The sequence below is a fragment of the Dipodomys spectabilis genome, unplaced genomic scaffold (assembly GCF_019054845.1).
Source record: "Dipodomys spectabilis isolate Male_0828 unplaced genomic scaffold, ASM1905484v1 ptg000192l, whole genome shotgun sequence".
Classification (NCBI taxonomy): domain Eukaryota; kingdom Metazoa; phylum Chordata; class Mammalia; order Rodentia; family Heteromyidae; genus Dipodomys; species Dipodomys spectabilis.
Window position 1 is genome coordinate 207,677 of NW_024870869.1, and position 23,515 is coordinate 231,191.

Here is a 23,515-nt window from a genome sequence, read left to right on the forward strand (position 1 = left end):
CAATGTTGGCTTGTGTGGCAATTAGTGCAGAGCTCTGGCTAGGAGGAAACAAAAGCCATGCCTGAGAAATATATGGTGATCTACTGATAAAATTATCAACAAGAGTTTTCTGAGGGGTGAGGCAAGAGTCATTAATTGTGAAACAAGAACTACTTCGTCAAGAGTGTAAAGTAATAATCCAAAGCCACCAGAAAAGGCTCATAAATAAGTACTTAAGAGAAAAAAAATATTCTTAGTCAAATACTGGTAGATATGCTAGGCGGGGCCTCCATCACAGCTTGGCCTCAGTCCTTAACCCACTGAGGAGTGAGAGTGCCTTGGCCAGACCTGCCTTCAGTTCTGACCCAGCAGCCTTATTGGATTTGGAGATCATCCAACCTGATCAGTTCCAGGACTAGAGATCCAGGAATGTCAATTTGCTGGCCAACACCTACTCCCTAGGACTCCCACATTGGAAGCTATTTGCACTTTGATATGCCTTGGGGCAAGGACAGAAAACATCCTGCTTCTAGTCACAGATCACCCCCTGGGGAAGTTTACTTTCTAATGAGTGAGATCAGCTTGGCTTAAAGATCTATACCCCACTCATCTCCACCCTACTCCAACCTCAGGCCTGGTAGAGGAAAGCTTAGGGAACTTACTATTTCCCAACTTTACTACCAGCAAGGAACTTGCACCTCACCCAGTGGTATCTTTTTCTTAGAGCTTTCTAAAAGTTGCTGGATTCCCATAGGTCCTGTTTCTGAATAAAAAGTGGATTACAGGTTATTGGTGGCCATGGAGGAATGCCTGGCACAGACAATCTACCTGAAGCCTCACTGCAAGAGGAGTGAAAGATTCTTGCAAAAAGAACCCTTGACTGATTTGGCCTCCAGTGAAAACAGAAGTGTTCGACCTCTTCCTGGCCATTGTAGGTTCTAAGCAATTGAGATTTCTATCTTACTCATGTAAAGTAACCATACCCGACAGGCTAGCTCCATGCATCCCTTTTGTCCTTACAACTCCCCGTGGGCCTCAGATAGCTTTGAATGCTGGAAAAGTGAGTATGAGAATGGGTCATTGGGCCATGTCTCCCCTTCTCTCCTTCACTTGGAAGGAGAGAATCAAGCAGTTCTTGATACACTATGGGGCTGGTCAGCTTTTCACTCCCTCAAACAGCTAGACTCACTTCTGTCCTTAATGTTGCCAGATGCCTTGAGAAACTACCCTGGCAACCAAGATCTTGCACTCATCCTGTGAGTTCTGCTTCACTGTAAACTGAACTGTAAGCACAGGGATCGGGGTTCCTGCTACTGTTTCTGGGGAATGTGACTGCAATCCCTCTGATGGGGCATGAGACAAGAACCTACCATTGTGTGAAGGAGAAGTAGATCTGTAATGGCCAGTATTCATAACTGCCTTTTGTGGTTCCATTCCCAAAGAGGAATGTGTAATGGGTGGCAGGTATAGCCAGTCCTGTGTCAGAATAAAGGAGGAAGAGGCCCTGCTACCTCAGTGCCCAGACAAGCCTTGGACGTCAATCATTTCAGTACTACAAACATCAAATTGGTACTAGGAAAATTGTAACATCTAGATTTGGTTTTCTTTCTCTTCAACCTGCTTTTTTGTTACTGGCATGCTATTGAGAGATTGCTAACTTTAAAACTGGGCCAGGGAAAATAAAAAATATTGGCGTTTGTCATCCTCCTCTTCAAAATAGCAGGAACACCATGAATTTGAAACTCCTCTTGAGCACCAGTCCTATATTGCTAAGATTAAATCCTGCTGGCCAACTTTATATTTCAAATACATTGAAAGAATAAAAGGGATTCTTAAGAAGAATAAGGACTAAGAGTATAAAATGTATACTTCTTTATTTATATAAATAAGGCTTTCATACAATCATATTTAAAAGTAATCTGTATTTTTACATTCACCACCCGTGAGTTCCTGACAGGAAAGGCTGTGCATAATGATACACAGCAAGAATCCCACTGCAGGACAACAGGAGCTCAGGAAAGCACCATTAATTTGAGAAGTAGGCAGGCTCTGACACTCCTGTTGCACTGCTAGCAATGGGAAGTCTTAAACTAGTTCCTCCACCAAGTCTTCTTCAAATTCCCCCTGTTCATCAGCAGTAGCATCTTGGCACTGCTGGTACTCGGACACCAGGTCATTGATATTGCTCTCAGCTTCAGTGAACTCCATTTCATCTATGCCCTTACCTATGTACCAGTGCAAGAATGCATTGCACTGGAACATGGCACTGAACTGCTCTGAGATGCACTTGAAGGGATCCTAGATGGCCATGTTGTTGCCGATGAAGGTGGCCGACATCGTGAGTCCATGTGGAGGGGGGGGAGGGAAGGGGCGATGTCATACACAGCCGTCTTCACATTGTTGGGGATCCAGTCTCCAACGTAGCTGCTGTTCTTGTTCTGCACGTTGAGCATCTGCTCATCCACCTCTTCATGGACATGCAGCCTCGGAGATGGCAGCCGCTGTCAGGTAGCAGCCATGGCGGAGAGCACAGGTGACCATCAAGTTCTTAGCGTCAAATATCTGCTGGGTGAAGCTCGGGCACTGAGAGAGCATGGTACTGCTGGCTGGCACGGCTGGTCAGGGGCACAAAGCCAGGCATGAAGAAGTGCAGGCGGGAAAGAGCATCGGATTCAAGGCCAGCTTGTGCAGGTCTGCATTCAGCTGGCCAGGGAAGCACAGGCAGGTGGTAACCCTGCTGTTGGTGGCTGACACCAGGTGGTTCAGGTCGCCATAGTTGGGCATGGGCAGCTTCAAGTTACAGAAGCAGATGTTGTACAGATGCAGAAAGTTTCATCTGCATTTTCCACCAGCTGGTGGACAGAGAAGATCGTGTTGTAGGGCTCCAGCACTGAGTTTGACACCTTCAGGGAGGGCATGACACTGAAGGTGTTCATGATGCGGTTTGGGTACCCTTCTTGAATATTGTTGAGAATCAGGGTGCCCATACTTGACCTGGTGCCACCTCCCAAGGAGTGGGCCAGCTAGAAACCCTGTAGACAGTCACACCTTTCTGACTTCCGCCTCACCACATCCAGTCCCGGCTCCATCAGCTCGGCTTCCTCTGTGTAGTAGCCCTTGGCCCAGTTATTGGCTGCCTCACTCTGGCCTATCAGACATGATGAGACACACACTCCAAGAATATTTACTGTGACATTTGTATTGTGAAGACAATAGGACTCTTCTGAGCCAACTTTGCTTTTACTTTAGATAACTTTGGTGAAATAAAGGAAATGTTTTCAATGCATCTGGGACCCTACAAATCACCCAGGTTCTAAAGAAATAAAGACAATGTGGAGGAAGATACATTTTAACCCAAATCAACTACTTGTAGAAATGAAGAACAGAGCCTGCCTCAATACTGGAAATGTAGTTATTTTCACAGGAGGGACAGGAGCACTGTGTGATCATAGGAAAGCTAAGCTGCAAGCACTTGTCTGCACCTTGCTCACACATAGCTGTGCTTTGTTTTCTGGTGTCCTGAAGTAGTTCTCTGTTATTGCCGGGCCTTTGAAATGACCAGCAGCGCTGAAACCTTGTTGGAGGCTTTCCCTGATTGCTGATCTTTCCCTTTAGAGGCTACTTTGTCATAGAGTGCTTGAAGTGTGGCACTGATCTGAGCTGTCTGAGTGGCCAGGGGCATGACTCCAGTGGACTGGAATAGGTGGGTTAGCTGAGGACAATATCTAGGTGTATAAAGGCTCAGCCCAGCACTGGAGTGCCTGGATGTTAGGACCCATAGACCATGATGACATACCAAATATGAAGTTGTCTGGCCTGAAGCTCTGGCCAAATGGTCCTGATCTCACTGAGTCTAAGGTTCCAGGCTCTAGGTCCACCATGGTGGCCCGAGGAACATATTTTTTGCCTGTGGGGACAAGAGTTGACGTAGGCCTATAATTGACAAGAAACTTAGGGGCAGAGCTTATGATTTTAAGTGACTCTCAGCATTCATTACAGAAATTACAGCATTTGAGACATAGAAACAGAAAAGATTGGTTCAGCCATTGAGGGATTTTTTGAAGAGGGATTAGCAGTGGTTCTCTCACTTCAGCCCTCCCTTCTTTTCAGGCCTCCTGGTCACTTCCGCCTTTTGCACACCATCCCATCCCTGCCAATCCTCCGGGGCTAGTCAGTCTTTACTGATGCTGGCAATATAAGCTAGCTTATGTGGATTCAGAACAGGCAGAAGAAAGTAGAAATGCATTTGGAGTGTGGATGGAAAATGCCACTCAACTGTAACTACCCTTTTTGCACTTGGTCAATGAGACAGTCATGAGACAATCAAATTGCTTCAGCTTTCTTGTCATCAAGAGGTGATTCAAACTTATCCATTCTCTTTCTCGACACTGTCTCTTAAATTACAGAGGAACAATATGGTAATCTTGCTTCACAAAAAATGGAAAAGACAACATTGAAGGAAGAGCTCCTTGCTTCATGATGAGTGTTGGGCTGTTAAGAGCCAGTTGTCATTGTTGGAGTTTTTAAAGTTACTCACCCATAAACCCTTACAGGTGTCTTCCTTGTCAAGGTAATTCAAGTCATTGATTGATATTACCCTTTAAAACTTCCATGGAGATGTTGAATATTTTTGTGATTACCATCTTGTTGTGAGATGAAATCCATTTCTGACTTAGTAAGGAATGGGCTTGAGAATTCTGATAATTCTCTTAGAACTTCAATTCTGAAGGAAGCTAAATAAATCTTGACAGGATAAGAACAAATATATGTGAATTAATCCTTCCTCTTCATCCCTTTTCCTTCCCCAGTACTGTTAATTGGGCCACTGGCTCCTCTTCTCCAGTCCGCAAGTTCCAAATGCCTCAGGCCTTAACCCATTCCTTCTCCACCTCCTCGCATGTTTCTCGTCTCCATTCCTGCCAGTTTTCATCTTCAGGTTCACCTTTAATTCACCTGCTATTGTCTCTGCACATGCCAACACTGTACATTCCGCCAAATGTGGCTTGTCAAGGGAAATAATTATACACTATTTTCTTCTCATATACTTGTACTGTACTCTATAGTAAAACCACTGGCTACATAGCATGTACCTGTTAATAAGTATGATGTCATGTAGAGACACTTGAATGTGTGTGGCAGATTATTTGTAGGTTCTATACAAATACTATTTTTTATAAAGATCTTGAGTGTGTGAAGATGTTGTTATTGGTGGGGGTCCTCGAGCCCATTCCATGAGGATACTGAGGGGTGATTGAATTTTGAGTAATGGTGCTGTTTTCATACTTCCTTTAAATGAATTTATTAAAAGGCTACTTTTTCAGCCCTTTGTTTATGGATCACGTCTGTAATCCTAGCTAATCATGAGGCTGAGATCTGAGGATCATGGTTCAGTGTTAGCCCAGAAGGGAAGGAAAGTTCTTGGAACTCCTATTTCCAATTAACCACACACACACACACACACACACACACACACACACACACAACACACAACACAAAGCTCAAAGAGAAGCTCTATCAATTGAGCCACTAGTAGACTTCCATGTGAACAGTGACCTGATTGAGCCTCACAGGTGTCTGCTGGACCAGACATCCATTAAAAGGGCTAAAGGATGCAGATATCTCATACAGGCTGTGTGACATCTCTGATTGGGTCTGGGATGGATATGGCCACAGACTGACCTATGACCTTGAGAGTCACATAGCTCTCTCCTACAGACAATAAAACCCTGTACAAAGCATCCCAGTAAGTACCTTCCCTTAGGACCCCTCCTGTCTAGCAAGACATTTGATATTCTCTTCTTCAATATATCATTGCTGTTTTATTCTTCCCTCTGTATCCATGAACTCATTCTTTGAGATCATAGAGACAAAAGATGTGATTCAGTTATTAGGTTTTCAGTATCAACATGATGGCCTGCTTCAAAACAGACCTTTTTTTCTACTTCCTGGGCACCAAAGCTGGTGGATCCTGAATGCTTTTATCTTGAGCCCTTTTTGTGTTGCCACCAAACCTGTGCTAGAGTATCATCAGTGCCCAAGGGACACACTGGGAATGTGTTTGTTTCAATCACACATGGTATACCTAGGTGTTGAGTCTGCAAACATGATGGGTACTCACAGATGTGTGACTTAGTGATGTCAGCCACTCAGCACAAGGTTTCCCTGGACCAGAGTCTCATCCCCATGCATTGAGTAGATGATAGGTGAAACCTTTGTTTCTCATACACAGATTATATCCTGATTGTTCCTAGTAAATGAATTCCATAGACCACAGGGGAAACAAGCTGAATCCTTCTTTTAGTCATTTCTTCCCTAACACTGACACATCTGCTCCTTGAAGACACCATGGACACATACCTCCCAGTAGAGGCTTTCCAAGAACCTACTCCACCATGTCACCCACCCACTTCAGATCTGTTAGCAACCACTTTCCTCTAATAAACACATCCCTCATGTCCAGCCTCCCCTATGAAAGTCTTCACTGTTGGGTTTTTATCCTAATGTAGGGGTCACATGGTTAACTATCAAGGTCATGGTTATTTGATATCTTTTGGGTCTACACACAGGACTGCTCAGGGCCATATTGATCCAATGTCTATGGCTCTGTTCACAAGACTGCTCAGTGCCATGGTGATGGGATGTATAGTGTCTGCATATGGGACTGCTCAGTACTATAGTGAATGATGCAGAATATCCATAGAAGGGCACCATTTTCCCATTGAGATTTTCAGCTTTCATTACTTGTGCATAGCTGGTGTTCCACACAGCACTCTAAAATCTATGGGAATTTAGGAAAGAGCCTCTTTATCATGAGTTAGCAGAGAATGGAAGAAAATACAATACTCAGCTGTTGTGGTGGTGGCTCTAGCTGGTATTTCTTGATACTCAGCAGACTAAGATCTGAGGATCTAAGTTCAAGGCCAGTCCAGGCAAGAAAATTCAGTGAGATTCTTATCCCTAATTAACCACCAAAAATCCCGAAGTAGAGCTATGACTGAAGTGGTAGAGCACTAATCTTCAGCAAAAAAAAAAAAAAAAAAAATCCAAGTCAACGTTTAGGCATTAATGTAAGCCTTAGGACCAACACACACACACACACACACACACACACACACACACACACACACACACAACCATTTGTCCAGCACTGGTGGCTCACACACCTGTAATCCTAGCTATTTAGGATGCTGAGGTCTGAACTTCAGAGTTTCAATCCAGCCCAGGTAGAAAAGTTTGAGACTTATCTCCAATTAACCACCAGAAAACCAGAAGTGGTCCTGTGGCTCAAAGTGGAAAAGCACTAGCCACAAGGGACAGTGTCTAGGTCCTGAGTTCAAGCCTTTCGACTGACAAGAAAAATAAAATGTAACACCTGGATCAGGTCCTTTGTCTCCTTTGTTTGAGGAAAGAGTCTACAGACAAAAAGGAAGAGGTAAGACAGCATAACTTTATTGAAGGAAAAGACCATCAGACCTTGCTAGACAGGACAGGCCCACGGGAGGGAAGGCACTAGTTGATGTGGGTTATGTAAGTATTAATGAGGTGTCTTTAGGAATGAACTATATGTCTCTCAAGACCATTGGACAGTCTGCAGGTCATATCACTCCCCAGGCCTAGTCCGAAGCTCCACAAAGCCAACCCAAGATCTTTATGCATTCTTTAGTCTTTCTGAGTAGGTTATAATTTTGGTACCTACCTCTGGGGTATAGTCACCTCATCACAGTGTTTATTGTTCCAGGGGCGATGGGCCATGATATGATGTCAAGGAGCCTGCACACAGGACGGCTCAAGGCCAAAGTAAAAGACAACTTCTCTGAGAGAGAGACTTTGCCTCCATTGCACAGACATGCTCTTTTTATGCTCTGATAACTCTGGGAGGTTTTTCCATGTTTTCTCATTTTTTTCTCCAGTGCTTTAGATGGAACCCAGGACATCATGCATGTAAGGTAAGCACTCTCCCATTGCAATTATATTTCTTTCCTTGGATTTGTTTTTAAATGAGCAGTAGATATCATCTTTGTGTATAGGAAAATAGTTATCAAATATCTCCATTTTAAAGGTTTCAGCTCATGAAGTATCACAGTATTTTTTATAATCTAAAATAGAGATATTCTGCCTTGGAGATGTCCAGAGGCCTCAGCCATAAAAACGCCTGGGATAACTGCTGTGTAATTGGCAATGCCAAGCTGGAGCCTTTCCCTTTTGCCCCAGCTTGCTGTTGCACCAGTGCTCCTTTCACCAGAAATGCTCATTTTCTCCATTTCTGCTCTTTGACACTTACATAGAGGAGTCAGCTCCAGCCCTCTGTGAACTCTCTATGGGGGTGCGGAGTGCGGATTCTAGTATGGAAGAGGGCTTCTCTTCCTCCTCCATCTTTTGTGCTGGTCTTGGGCTTGATCTCAGGGACTGGCTCAGTCAGTTTTTCTGTTTGTTTATTTTTTCTTGTTTGTTTGATTTTTAGTCAAGAGCAGAACTTAGGCCACAGTTTCACTTCCAGATATTTGGGTTCCTAATTAGTGATGAGTCTCATGAACTTCCCTACACAGGCTGGCTTTGAACCTCATTCCTCAGATATTTGCTTCATGAATAACGTGGATTATAAGCATGAGCCACAAGCACCTGGCAGAGACAGGGGTCTTCTTTCAGACATACTGGCTAAACAGTGCAAAGATCAAGAGGGGTAGCCTCTTTGTTTCAGCTGACCCCATCTTTTTCCATCACATCCATCGTCAGCCCTGTACCACTCATGGAGAAGAGCTTGGTGCTTCTTCATGCCTGATCTGAATTAATTCATTGTTCATACTAATAATAAATAAAAATATTTCATGAGTATGTTTGTCTTCTCACCAACAGCAACGGATCTAGAAATCAAGAATCATTTATACCTTAACTTTCCAACTCCAGAATGTAGAAAATTACTCACGTTGCATATGCCTTTCTTTACTAAGTGAATTAGATCAGAGTAGCCTTCACATGTGCTTCTCACCCAGTGGAGATGATAACAAGGTAGCAAGGTGTTGGGCAGTCTTGTATAGAAATTGGGCAAGGACCATAAAAACAAACACATTTTGACTTTGAAAGGCTGGAACAAAATCTACAAAGCAAATGATCCCCATAAACAGGCAGGAGTTGCGATACTAATATCAGATAAAATAGACTGCAAATTAAAATTAGTTAGAAGAGATAAAGAAGGTCGCTACACACTAATGAAGGGATCTCTCCTTCAGGAGGATAGTACAATTGTAAATAGTTATTCGCCAAACAACGGAACACCCAAATTTATCCGAGAAACACTCCTTTCTCTCAAATCTCATATAGATCTAAAGACATTAATTGTTGGGGACTGTAACACTCCACTATCGCCACTAGATAGATCAACTCAGCAAAAACTCAACATAGAAACCGCAGACCGAAACAACTGCATAGATCAACTAGATTTAACAGACATCTACCGAATATTTCACCTAGCAGCATCAGAATACACGTTTTTCTCAGCAGCACATGGAACATTTTCCAAAATAGACAACATTTTAGATCACAAAGCAAATTTGTCCAAATTCAGAAACATTGAAATTATACCTTGCATTCTCTGAGACCACAAGGGAATAAAATTAGAACTCAACACCAAAATCCACCAAAGAAAGTCCTGTAACATATGGAGGCTGAACAACACACTGTTGAACCACCAGTGGGTCATGGAAGGGATTAGAAACAAAATTCAATTGTTCATGATATTCAACAAAAATGAACACAAAAATTAACAGCACCTATGGGACACAGCAAAGACAGTACTCAGAGGCAAGTTTATAGCTCTGAGTTCCTACATCAACAAATTGGAGAGAGCTGAAACCAACAATTTAATGAGACAGCTGAGCCTCCTTGAAAAAGAGCAGCAAGATAAACACAATCCAGTAGACGGAAAGAAATAAAGAAAGTTAAATCAGAACTAAATGAATTAGAATCCAAAAAAATCATAGAAAGAATCAACAAAAGAAAGAGTTGGTTCTTCAAAAACATTAACAAAATTGACAGACCCTTAGCAAATCTTATCAGAAAAAGAAGAGAACACACCTAAATAAATAAACTCAGAGATGAGAATGGTAACATCACCACCGAAACAACCAAGATTCAGAATATTGTAAGGGAATATTTCTCAAAACTTTATGGTTATAAGTTTGAGAACTTGCCAAAAATGGACCTTTTCCTAGCATATATCGACATGCAGAGACTAAACCAAGATGAGTTAAACCATCTTAACAGGCCCATATCAAGAATTGAAATAGTAACAGCAATCATAGAACTCCCTTCTGCTGTTTTACAGTGGAATTCTACAAGGCCTTCAAAGCAGAACTCGCACGAATACTCATTCAACACTTCAATGAAATTAAAGAGAAGGTTCACTACCGAATTCATTCTATGAAGATAAATAACCCTCATTCCAAATCCCGGCATGAACTAATCAAACAAAGAACTATAGACCCATATCTTTGATGAACATTGATGCCAAACTTCTCAACAAAATTTTGGCAAATCAGCTTCAACAATTCATCCAAAAACATCATACAGCACAATCAAACAGGATTCATTTCAGGGATGCAGTGCTGGTTCAATATACACAAATCAATAAACATAATTCATCACATCAACAAAGGTAAGGATAAGAACCACATGTTTATCTCAATAGATGCAGAAAAAACATTTGACAAGATCCACCATCCCTTTATGATGAAGGTTCTGGAAAAATTAGGAATCCATGGAACATTCCTCAATACAATAAAGGCTGTATAAGACAAACCTACAGCCAGTATTATACTCAATTGTGAAAAACTGAAGCCATTTACTCTAAACTCAGGAAAGAGACAAGTATACTCACTCTCTCCTCTACTCTTCAATCTAGTATTAGAATGGTTAGTTACAGCAATAAGACAAGACGCAAACATAAAGTGGATCCAAATAGGGAAAAATGAAGTAAAACTCTGCCTCTTTGCAGATGAGGTGATCTTGTATTTTAAGAATCCCATGGACTCCACTCCCAAATTACTCATTGTGATTCAAAACTTTGGCAAAGTAGCAGGGTATAAAATTAACCTCCCAAAATCAATGGCTTTTCTATATGCCAACAATGAGAAAAGTGTGGCTAAAATCAAGAAAAAAAACTCCATTCAGAATAGCCCCACAAAAAATAAAATACCTAGGAATTAACTTAACCAAAGAAGTGAAGGACCTCTATGATGAAAACTTTAAAAACCTGAAAATGGAAATCAAAACAGAACTTAGAAAGTGACAAATAACTCCTGGATTGGAAAGATCAACATCGTGAAAATGGCAATACTTCCCAAGGCTATCTACAAATTCAACGCAATACCTATCAAAATTCCACCCTCATTCTTCAAGGAAATAGAAGAGGCAATCTAAAAATTCATATGGAACAATAAAAGACCCCAAATAGCAAAAACGATCCTTAACAGAAAGAACACTGCTGGAGGAATAGCAATACCAATTTTCAAACTCTACTATAAAGCCACAGTAATCAAAACAGCTTGGTATTGGCACAAGAACAGACCTCAGGACCAATGGAATAGAATTGAAAACCCAGAAATGAACCTACAGACCTATAGCCATTTAATCTTTGATAAAGGAGCTAAAAAAAATAGAATGGAAGAAAGACAGCCTCTTCAGTAAATGGTGTTGGCAAAATTGATTAACTACCTGTAGGAAACTAAAGCTAGATCCTTATATATCACCTTGCACCAGAATCAACTCCAAATGGATCAAAGATCTCAGAGTCAAAGCAGACACTGTGAAAACTTTACAGGATGGAGTAGGAGAAACCCTAGGTCTCCTTGGCACAGGCCAAAATTTTCTTAATATAGACCCAGAAACACAAGAAATCAAAGAAAAGTTGGACAAATGGGATTGCATGAAAGTGCATAGCTTCTGTATGGCAAAGGACATAACTCACAAGATTAATAGAAAGCCCACGGATTGGGAGAAGATGTTCACTATCCTTACAACAGACAAGGGTCTTATATCTAAAATATACCTGGAACTCAAAAAATTAAATCTCCCAACAACAAATCTTCAAAGAAACAACAGCCCAATAAATAAGTGGGCTAAAGAAGTAAAGAGAAACTTCTCTGAATAAGAAAGAAGAATGGCCAATAGACACATGCTCGACCTCTCTAGCCATAAAAGTAATGCAAATCAAAACAATATTGATATACCACCTCACACCAGTTAGAATGTCTATAATCAAGAAGTCCAATTACAACAGATGCTGGAGGGGATGTGGACAGAAGGGAACCTTACTGCATTGTTGGTGGGAGTGTAAACTTGTTCAACCACTTTGGAAAGCAGTATGGAGGTTGCTCAAAATACTCCACATAGAGCTCCCCTATGACCCGGCAATCCCACTTTTGGGTATTTACCCAAATGTTCACAATCAACAACAGACTAAAGCTCCCAGCACAACTATGTTTACTGCAGCATTATTTACCATTGCTAAGATATGGAACCAACCCAGATGCCCCTTGGTAGATGAATGGTTCAAGAAAATGTGGTATATATACGCAATAGAATACTATGTCTCCATCAGAAAGAATGGCATTGCCCCATTTGTTAGGATTTGGAAAGACTTGGAAAAAATTATATTAAGTGAAGTAAGCCAGGCCCAAAGAATCATAGGTCCCATGGTTTCCCTTATTTGCAATAACTAGTATATGTCTGAGTCAACCAGAAAAGGTGAGATAAGTTGATGTTAGGGGAATGAACACAAAGGTACGTATTCAGAGGTTTTGTTTTTTTTGTTTTTTCTTTCCTTTCATGCAATTGTTTCTATCATATTTATAAGATTATTTCTATGTTGCTTTGTATGTCCCTCCCCCACAGTATAACCCATACTTTCACTGTTTTTGATGTTTGGATAATTTGTGGAGGAGAAGGGAAAAAACAAATCGTTTAACTAGGGATACAGGTGGACCCATTGCACCAATAAGATGTACAAGTTGTTATGTCAAAAAACGAACTTAACAACTTGGGGGAGGATCGGTTGGGGGGAGGGGAGTAGTATGGGAAGGGATGGGAAGGGGAAACAACGAGGAGTCAACAATGCTTGATAAGAAATGTACTCGTTATCTTGCCCATGTAATTGTAACTCCTCTGTATGGAATTCTCATAATAAAAAAAAAGTAAAAAAATAAAATAAAATAAAATAAAAAGATATTGGCAAGGGTGGCTCTTCTGAAATCTGAGCTACTCAGGAGGACAAGATCTGAGGTTTGTGGTTTGAAGCCAGCCATAGCCAAAAACTCTTTGACACTTTTGTCTCCAGTTAACTAACAAAAACCCTTTTGTTGGTCATGGGGCTTGAAGTCTGACCCTAGGCACTGTCCCTCAGGTCTTCAGCTCAAGGCAAATGCTCTACCACTTGAGTCATAGCGCCACTTTTGGTTTTCTGGTGGTTTATTGGAGATAAGAGTCTCACGGATCGGGCACCGGTGGCTCATGCCTGTAATCCCATGGTTTCCCTTATTTGCAATATCTAGTATATGTATGAGTCAAGCGGAAAAGGTCAGATAATGTGATGTTAGGAAAATGAACCCTTAGATATGTATTTTAATGTTTTTTTTTCTTTCATGCATGTGTTTCTAACGCATTTATAAGATTATTTTTTGTTGCTTTGTATGTCCCTCCCCCACAGTATAACCCCGATTTCACTATATTTGATGTCAGTATATCTTGTGGAGGAGATTGGGAAAAACAAGTCATTTAAGGATTCAGGTGGACCTGTTGCAACAATGAGAAATACAAGTTGTCATGTCAAAAACGAGCTTTACAACGTCGGTGGGGGGGAAGGATTGAGTGTGGGGGGGGGAGGCTGGGAAGGGATGTGAAGGGTAAACAAAGGATGAGGCTGCAATGCTTGGTAAGAAATGTATGCATTATCCTGCCCATGTAATTGTAACCCCTCTGTATAGTATGTTTACAAATAAAATAAAATAAAAAAAATTAAAAAAAAAAAAGAGTCTCACGGACCGGGCACCGGTGGCTCATGCCTGTAATCCTAGCTACTCAGGATGCTGAGATCTGTGGAACGTGGTTCAAAGCCAGCCCAGGCAGGAAAGTCCGTGAGACTCTTATCTCCAATAAACCACTAGAAAACCAGAAGTGGTGCTGTGGCTTAAGCGGTAGAGTGCTCACCTTGAGCTGAAGAGCTGAGGGATAGCGCCCAGGCCCAGAGTTCAAGCCCCACGACGGAACAACAACAACAAAAAAGAGTCTCATGGACTTTTCTGCCTAGGCTGGTTTTGAACCGTGATCCTCAGATTCAGCCTCTTGAGTAGCTAAGATTGCAGCCATGAGCCACTGGCACCCAGCTATGCCAATCTTTTTAATGATCTCCTTCCCTCATGAGTTCTGCTTGAGAATGTGGCTTCTGCCTTTTGACAGTGGCTACCGGTGGTGCTAGCTCTGGTCAAATCCAGGCAGGAATTTCTGAAGCTTCTCTGACCCTGTGTACCCAGGCACCCTCACCACCAGCCCTCGCTGCCAACAAGAATGAGTAATGAACAATCACATGAAAATTCCATGCTTAGTGACCTTTTTCTCTAAATAGCATTTTTAAAAGAAACGTTTGGTAACACAATGAAGAGACAAAGGTCAAGGGGGGAACCAATACAACAACAATATAAACAAAACAATATGTTGGAAATGATCTGTACAACTTGGGGCTGGGTGATGGGGGTAGAGAAAGCAGGAGAAAATTGAGGGATGGGGTAACAAGTTTGTCAAGAAATGTACTTATTATCTTATGTAACATTAAACTGTCTGTACATCATCTTGACAATAAAAATAAATAAATAAAAATGTATAAATAAAAGGAAAATTTCTGCATAGCAGACTGGGAGTGAAAAGTCACGTTTACGAAAGCACTGTCCTACAAGAATAGTTTCTTAGGTTAGTGAAGGAAAAGATGATGTCATATTCATTTTTATATTACTCAGCCTCAGAAGACAATGAGCACATAATTAAACATACATTTTATGCGAGGCACTATTGTCTCATGGATACAATTCTAGCTACTCAGGAAGCTGACATCTGAGGACCAATATTCAAAGTCAGCCTAGGCTGACAAGTTTTCAAGATTGTTATCTCCAATTAACTAGCAAAAATAATGATACTAGAGGCATAACTATATGGCATAGCACCAGCCACAGGCCAAAACAAAATAAAACAAAGAACCCCAGTAAGAATGAGAGATCCATTTTTCAAGACCTAATAGTGGGACACACACACACACACACACACACACACACAGGTAAGCCAGAGACTAACTTGTAGGTATGCTAGGAACTACTTCCCGGGAGATCTCTCCCAACCCTGAGCAAAGGACAGGCTCGCTGAGAAGATCCTCTCTTCCCCTGGCAAGTCCCACATATGCACAGCCCTCTGTCCTCCAATTAAATCACTTAATTTTGTGTTTGCTGTTATGTGGTCTTGAACTCAAGACCTTTTACTGTGATGTAGCTTATTCACCTTTTCAGTGCTTACTTGGAAATAAGAGTCTCATAAACTTTCTTCCTAAGACTGGCTTTCAATCTCTTATCTTTAGATCTCAGACTTAGTACCTAGGGTTACAGGTGTGAGAATGAGTGCATGACCTCTAAACTATTTTTAAGCCTTAAATTTTTATTTTTTGTGCATTCATGGTCCCCCCTCTTCTTTTCAATGGCAGTCTCTGTGGTCTTCTGACTGATTTCCTTTGGCATTCAGTGATATCAGTAACCAGATCTCTGATGGTGGGACAAATCTCATCGTTTGATAGACATACATGGAAAAAGTTGGGGCTTGAAATTTTTTCCCCAGGTAACAGGAGATTAAAAACTTGGTGAGGATAGGAGTAGAGAGGCGGTCGTCAGGATTCTAAGGTGTATTAGTTTATATTGTTTAAATAGAAATTAGGGTATACTTACATAATTTTTCCAATTTTTAATGCTACTCATTAAAATCATATTCATTATGGTTCGGACCTGGAATGTCTCCAAAAAGGATAGTCATCCATTGTAGCGATTAATGTTCAGAGATGCAGCTTCAGTGAAGTAATTGCATTTGAGTGCTCTGTCCTCATCAGTAAGTCAACCCATTGTTAAGTTCCTAATTTGGTAGACTTTTAAAGCGATGGAATCTTTGAAGGTTAAAAGACCTAGTTGAAAGACCTGGGGTTTTAAAAGTGATACCCTTTCCTGGCCTGTTCCTCTCATTTATCTTCGTGCTCTGTTTGCTTCTTATTTGGTCCATGAGCTGAGTAGTTTTTTCTTAACACATGCTTCCACGACAATGTGGCAGACTCTCTTGGATCTTCCCAGATTCATCAAAGGACAAAGCTGCCCTTGACTGTGTTTACCACAACGATAAAAATAGGTAAATCTGTCATTTTTGGAAGTTAATTGCTTTTAATTAGAGCAGTGATTCTCAGAGTATGGCTCAAACCTACATCATCAGCACTGAAGAATTGTCAGAACTGTCCGGTTTTTTGTCTTTTATTGTTTTTTGGTAGTTCTGAGGTTTGAATGAAGGGTTTTACACCTTGTAGTTAGTCACTCTAGCAATTTGAGCCATGCCTTTTAAACTTTAGTTATTTTTCCTATAAGGTTCCATGTTTACAACCCCAAGGCAAGCCTCAAACCATTATCGTATTATCTATCTTTCTGAGTTGTTGGATTTACAGGTGGGTTTGATCCTGAGATAGGATCTTGATAATATTTTTTCTGAGTTTGCCTTGCTTCCTAAGTAGCTGAGATTATTGGCTAATGCAAACCCAAATTGTTGGCTGTCCTTTTCCATTGCCCCAGATAAGCTAATTAGAGAAGAAGGGTAAGGGTGAGCCTCTTCAAGTGATTTTGGGGAAACGTAGATTAAATGTAGATTGGATTTGCAGGAACTGTGTAGAGGAATGCTTTAGTAGAAATTTAAAAAAAATATTCTAAGGATGATAAAGGCTGATTTTTGAAGAGATATGAGTGATGGAAAAACATGTTTATCACACTTTAATTTGTTATCTGTCCCTTCACAAACATGTGACATCCAAAGCTGGCAAAACTATGTCCATATTGCCAAACATAGCTAACATCCTGTCCACACACAGCCAGCAGGCAGCAGATATCCATTATTAAGTTAACATGCATAATTGAATAATAGTAGAATAATAAACTATTATTTCAGTCTTTATTAGAAAGACAGTCAGCAATGTAGGCCCATATATTTCAAGCATTTTTGTGTCTTAAATCATTTAAATAAGGATACAATTGGACTCATTGCAACAATGAGATGTACAAGTCGTTATGTCGAAAACGAACTTTACAACTGTGATGGGGGAGGAGGATTAGGTGGCGGGGTGTGGAGAGGATGGGAAGGGGAAACAAAGGGGGAGGCTACAATGCTTGATAAGAAATGTACTCATTATCTTGCCCATCTAATTGTAACCCCTCTGTATAGTATTTTCACAATAAAAAAGTCTACAAAATATCTGGGTTCAAGTTTTAATTAATTAACTTTAAATTTTGTGCCTTTCCTGGGCTTGAATTCAGGGCCTAGACAATGTCCTCATACATTTTTGCTCAAGATTTGTGCCCTACTGCTTCAGATATGGCTCCACCTCTGGTTTGTTGATGGTTCATTTGAGTTAAGAGTATTACAGACTTTCCTACCCAGACTGGCTATACATATGATCCTCAGATCTTAGTCTCCTGAGTAGCTGGGATTTATGAATATATCATCAGTATCCTGAAAGCTTTTATTATAGAGATCTTAACACGTTCATTTATATGCAGAAATAGAACAAATCATTATTCTCCTTAAAAGTTTTGGTTGCATATTCTAATTATAGTATGTGCATTAATTTTGTTGCTGTCATTAAAAACCCCTAAAACTTCTGGGATTTAATTAATTAAATTTTGTATATCAAAGTGACATATAAGCTTGGTACTGGTGGTTCGCACCTGTAATCCTTGATACTCAGAAAAGTGAAATCTGAGGATCATAGATAAAACCAGCCCTATCAGGACAGTCTATGAGACTTTTATCTGCAATTAACAGCCCCAAAATGGCAGAAGTGGGGCTGTGGCTCAAATTATAGGGCATTAGGCTTTTATCAAAGCAGTTTAGGGACTCAGAATTCAAGCCTCAGGATTAGCAGACATAAAAGGAGACAATGGAGATGCACAGAGGCAAAAGGCCTGAGAAACACTGAAGGTTTGTGTTTTAAAGTTTTAATACAAAGTTGTATAAAGTTGTAGAGATTTGATTACTCACAATAGTGGTACTTAAATGAATTAGCAGGCAACAAGTGAGTGTTTGTGGGTCTCCTTAGATGACTCAGTTTATTAGAGTGTCAATAGAAAAGTTCATCTGACAAAATGTAAACGGCAAAGATGAATTCTGGCTATTACAACACGAATTATTCAACTCAGCTGAAACAAAAATTGGGAGAGAGTTTGCTGTGTGTGCCAATTCTGTGGCTTAGACAGGGCCTGGGTGCTGTCCCTGAGCTTTTTATTGCACAAGGCTAGTACTCTGCTCCTTGAACCACTGTTCCACTTCAACTTGTCTGTGCTTAATTGGACATAAGAATATCACAGACTCCTCTGCCGGATCAGTCCATGTTGCACATGTAGTGACAATACTAAATGGAACCTCATTATCAAAAAATAACCATGGTTAAGTTCATACTTATGATAAAATATTTGAACTATAATTTTTAGATATTAACAAACATATTTTTGTATGCTAGGCATTGGTGGCTCATGCCTGTAATTCTAGCTACTAAGGAGGCTGATATCTGAGGATCAAAGCCAGGCCAGGCAGGAAAGACCATGAGACTCTTTTTTTTTTAATCTTTTTTTTTTCATTTTATTTTTTTTCATTTTTTTGGTGAACATACTGTACAGAGGGGTAACAATTACATTGCAAGATAATGCCTACATTTCTTATCAAGCATTGCAGCCTCCTCCTTTGATTATCCTTCACATCTCTTCCCAGCCCTCCCCCCACCTCCCTATCCAATCCTCCCCCTCTCCCCCCCCTCTGCACCAACGATGTAAAGCTCGTTTTCTACATGACAACTTGTACTTTTCATGGTTGCAACAGGTCCACCTGTTTGCTTAAACGACTTGTTTTTCCCCATCTCCTCCACAAGTTATACCGACATCAAATATAGTGGAAGCAGGGGTTATACTGTGGGGGAAGGACATACAAAGCAACAAACAAATAATCTTATAAATGCATTAGAAACAAATACATGAAAGAAAAAATCATTAAAATATATATCTAAGGGTTCATTTTCCTAACATCACATTATCTGAACTTTTCCGGTTGACTCATACATATACTAGATATTGCAAATAAGGGAAACCATGGGACCTATGTTTCTTTGGGCCTGGCTTACTTCACTTAATAAAATTTTTTCCAAGTCTTTCCATTTCATAACTAAAGGGGCAATGTCATTCTCTCTGATGGAGGCATAGAATTCCATTGTGTACATATACCATATTTTCTTGATCCATTCATCTACTGAGGGGCATCTGGGTGGGTGCCATATCTTAGCTATGGTAAATAATGCTGCAATAAACATAGTTGTGCTGGTAGCTTTAGTATGGTCTTATTTGTAAACATTTGGGTAAACACTCAAAAGTGGGATTGCTAGGTCATCAGGGAGCTCAATGTGAAGTCTTTTGAGGAACCTCCATACTACTTTCCAAAGTGGTTGAACAAGTTTACATTCCCACCAACAATGAAGTAAGGTTCCCTTCTGTCCACAGCCCCTCCAGCATCTGTTGTTGTTAGAGTTCTTGATTTTTACCATTCTAACTGGAGTGAGGTGGTATCACAATGTTGTATTGATTTGCATTTCTTTTATGGCTAGGGATGTTGAGCATTTCCTCATTTGTCTATTGGCCATCCTTCTTTCTTCTTCAGAGAAGTTTCTCTTCAAGTCTTTAGCCCAGTTATTTATTGGGCAATTGTTTCTTTGAGGATTTGTTGTTGGGGGATTTAATTTTTTGAGTTCCAAGTATATTTTAGATATGAGTCCCTTGTCTGTTGTATGGCTAGTGAAGATCTTCACCCAACCCGTGGGCTTTCTATTGATCTTGCTAGCTATGTCTTTTTCCATGCGGAAGCTCTGCAACTTCATGCATTCCCATTTGTCCAACATTTCTTTGATTTGTTGTGTTTCCGGGTCTCTATTAAGAGAATCTCAGCCTGAGCCAAGAAGACCTAGGGTTTCTCCTATTCGATCCTGTAATGTTTTCAGAGTGTCTACTTTGACTTCGAGGTCTTTCATCAATTTGGAGTGGATTCCAGTGCAGGGTGATAGATAACGATCTAGCTTTTTTTCTACATGTAGTTAAACAATTTTTCCAGCACCATTTACTGAAGAGGCTGTCTTTGTTCCATTCTATTGTTTTAGCTCCCTTATCGAAGATTAGATGGCTATAGGTCTGTAGGTTCATTTCTGGGTTTTCAATTCTATTCCATTGGTCCTGAGGTCTGTTCATATGCTAATACCAACCTGTTTTGATTACTATGGCTTTATAGTAGAGTTTGAAACTTGGTATTGATATTCCTCCAGCAGTGTTCTTTCCGTTGAGGAGCGTTTTTGCTATTTGGGGTCTTTTATTGTTCCATGTGAATTTTTAGATTGCGTCTTCTATTTCCTTGAAGAATGAGGTTGAAATTTTGATAGGTATCGCTTTGAATTTGTAGATAGCCTTGGGAAGTATTGCCATTTTCACGATGTTAATCTTTCCAATCCAGGAGCATGGGAGGTTTTGCCATTTTCGCAGTTCTGTTTTGATTTCCTTTTTCAATATTTTAAAGTTTTCATCATAGAGGTCCTTCACTTCTTTGGTTAAGTTAATTCCTAGGAATTTTGTTTTTTGTAGGGCTATTACAAATAGAGTTCCTTTCCTAATTTCAGCCACACTTTTCTCATTGTTGGCATATATTTTGGGGGGTTAAATTTATACCCTGCTACCTTGCCAAAGTTTTGAATCAGTTTGAGTAATTGGGAGTGGAGTCTATGGGATCTTTAAATACAAGATCATGTCATCTGCAAAGAGGGAGAATTTTATTTCTCATTTCCCTATTTAGATCCCCTTTATGTCTGCTTCTTGTCTTATTGCTGTAGCTAGGCATTGTAATACTGGATTCAAGAGAAGTGGAGAGAGTGGACGTCCTTGTCTTGTTCCTGAGTTAAGAGGAAATGACTTTAGTTTTTCACCATTAAATATAATGCTGGCTGTAAGTTTGTCATATTCAGCCTTTATTATATTGAGGAATGTTCCATGGATTCCTAATTTTTCCAAAATCTTCATCATATGGGGGTGATGGATCTTGTCGAATGCTTTTTCTACATCTATTGAGATAACCATGTAGTTCTTATTCTTGCTCCTGTTGATGAGATGAATAATATTAATTGATTTGCATATATTGAACCAGCTTTGCATCCCTGAAATGAATCCTGTTTGATCGTGGTGTATGATTTTTGGATGAATTGTTGAGGTCGATTGTCCAAAATTTTGTTGAATAGTTGTTGGTTTTTTTTTTGTCGGTTGTGGGGCTTGAAATCTGGGCCTGGGTGCTTTCCCTCAGCTCTTCACCTCAAGCCGAGCGCTCTACCACTTGAGCTACAGCGCCACTGCCGGTTTTCTGTTGGGTTATTGGAGATAGGATTCTCACAATCTCTCTTGCCCGGGCTGGCTTTGAACAGTGATCCTCAGATCTCAGCTTCCTGAATAGCTAGGATTACCGGCGTTAGCCACCAGCGCCCGGCTGTTGAACAGTTTTGCATCAATGTTCATCAAAGTAATAGGTCTATAGTTCTCTTTCTTTGATGAGACCTGTCTGCTTTTGGGATGAGGGTTATGATGGCTTCATAGAATGTGTTCGGTAGTGAACTTTCCCTTTCAAATTCATTGAAGAGTTGGAGGAGTATTGGTGTGAGGTGTGTTTTGAAGGCCTTGTAAAATTCCGCTGTAAAACCATCTGGTCCTGGACTTTTCTTAGCAGGAAGTCTCTTATTGCTGTTTCTATTTCAATGCTTTATATGAGACTGTTAAGATAGTTTAACTCATCTTGGTTTAGTTTTGGCATGTCAATATTTGCTAGGAAAAGGTCCATTTCTGTCAAGTTCTCAAACTTATTAGCATAAAGTTTTGAGAAGTCTTCCCTTATAATGTTCTGTATCTTGGTTGTTTCCGTGGTGATGCTTCCATTCTCATCTCTGAGTTTATTAATTTGGGTGTGTTCTCTTCTTTTTCTGATAAGATTTGCTAAGGGTCTGTCAATTTTGTTAATTTTTTTGAAGAACCAACTCTTTGTTTTGTTGATTCTTTCTATAGTTCTTTTTGACTCTAATTCATTTAATTCTGATTTAATTTTAATTATTTCTTTCCCTCTACTGGATTGCGGTTTATCTTGCTGCTCTTTTTCAAGGAGATTTAGATGTGTCATTAAATTGTTGGTTTCAGATCTCTCCAATTTGTTGATGTAGGAGCTCAGAGCTATAAACTTGCCTCTGAGTACTGTCTTTGCTGTATCCCAGAGGAGCTGTTAATTTTTGTGTTCATTTTTGTTGAATAGCATGAACATTTGAATTTCCTTTGTAATGTCTTCCATGACCCACTCGTGATTCTTCAGTGTGTTGTTCAGCCTCATGTGTTACCAGACTTTCTTTGGTGGCTTTTGGTGTTGAGTTTTAATTTTATTCCCTTGTGGTCAGAGACAATGCATGGTATAACTTCAATGTTTCTGAGTTTGTCTGTGGCCTAAAATGTGGTCTATTTTAGAAAATGTTCCATAGGCTGCTGATAAAAACGTGTATTCTGATTCTGCTGGGTGAAATGTTAGGTAGATGTTTGTTAAATCTAGTTGTTCTATGCAGCTGTTTAGATCGGCGGTTTATCGGTTGAGTTTTTGCCGAGTTGGTCTATCTTGTGGGGAGAGTGGCGTGTTAAAATCCCCAACAATTAATGTCTTTGGATATATGTGGGTTTTGAGGGAGAGTAGTGTTTCTTAGATACATTTGGGTGCTCAATTGTTTGGTGAATAGATATTTAGAATTGTAATATCCTCCTGAAGGAGAGATCCCTTAATTAGTATGTAGCGACCTTCTTTAACTTTTCTTATGAATTTTAATTTGAAGTCTTTTTTATCTCATATTAGGAGTGCAACTCCCGCCTGTTTATGGGGTCTATTTTCTTGGTAGATTTTGTACCAGCCTTTAACATTGAAAATGTGTTCGTTTCTATGGGCAAGATGTGACTCCTGAAGGCAGCAGATCGAAGGATCTTGTTTTTTAATCCAACTAGACAGTCTATGTCGCTTAATTGGAGAGTTAAGTCCGTTAATGTTAAGAGATAGGACTGAGAGGTATTTGGGAATTCCTGCCATGTTATCCACCTTCTTGGGGGCTGCGAAAACTGGGTTCTTCCTATGGTTCTTGGATTCTCAGTTTGGGTGAAGTTTCTTGGCCTTTATT

At 40.3% G+C, this 23,515-nt stretch overlaps 1 pseudogene; it reads right to left on the reverse strand.

The window, feature by feature from the left end:
• Positions 1-2,064: 2,064 nt before the first annotated feature.
• Positions 2,065-23,515, reverse strand: part of LOC122121638 — a 36,174-nt pseudogene continuing 14,723 nt past the window's right edge.